Here is a 1002-nt window from a genome sequence, read left to right as displayed (position 1 = left end):
TTATATTATATTTACATATAATAATGGAGAATGTTAAATTTAATGTTAATTTTTTTCTGAAAAAGTAACTGTTTAATTTTCACTTTTTGTTAAATTTACAAGAATAATATATATATATACATATATGTATATTTACTTCCTAAAATAATTATATTGCTGTTTCTTAAAATTATCTTTTCTTATATGTATGAATTGATATTTATCTTTGAAAGACAATAATAACAACAAACAAATTGTAATAATTAAAATAAATATATACCATATATTTATATTATATTTATATACCATAGCTAAATATTAATATATTATAATATTAAATTTATTTCTATTTATGAATATTTTCATACGCTACAATACGATATTTGTCTAATTAATTTAATATATCTTTTGATATATTATATATATTTTATATTTTTTATTTAATATATTATATTTTTATATTATAAATATAATACAAATCATTTATCGAACATATTTTCTACGAACTTTCTTAAGACAATCAATTGGTTATTCAATACTTTTATCAACTTCATTGTTCTACAAATTTCCATCTTGAAACAATAATGTATAAAATTTCGTATTTTCTAACATTCTATTTTTAATAAATTTTCTCTTTCAAATAATTTTTAAAAATTCAATAAAAAAAATTGATTATTTTGTCATTTTTATAATTGTATATTTAATATATAAACATAAAAAACATAAAAGTTTATAATAGATTCTGCAGAATGCTTCAGAAATACGTGACAAAATTTTATCAGTTTCTATTTTTCTTAAATATAAAAAATAAATAAAATTTGAAATTTTTTCATTTCAAGATAACATTTTTTTATTTATGATAAAGACTTATAGAAATGATAAATATTTCATTATAATATAACATATTAATAATGAAAAATATTCACATTTAATTTATATATTTATTCAAAATTAATTATATTATTTTATACATTTATGTATTTAAAAAAAAATTTTTTATAAAAAAAATTTTATTTATAAATT

Source organism: Apis dorsata, unplaced genomic scaffold, assembly GCF_000469605.1.
Source record: "Apis dorsata unplaced genomic scaffold, Apis dorsata 1.3 scaffold_1167, whole genome shotgun sequence".
Classification (NCBI taxonomy): domain Eukaryota; kingdom Metazoa; phylum Arthropoda; class Insecta; order Hymenoptera; family Apidae; genus Apis; species Apis dorsata.
Note: the sequence above shows the minus strand (reverse complement) of the source record.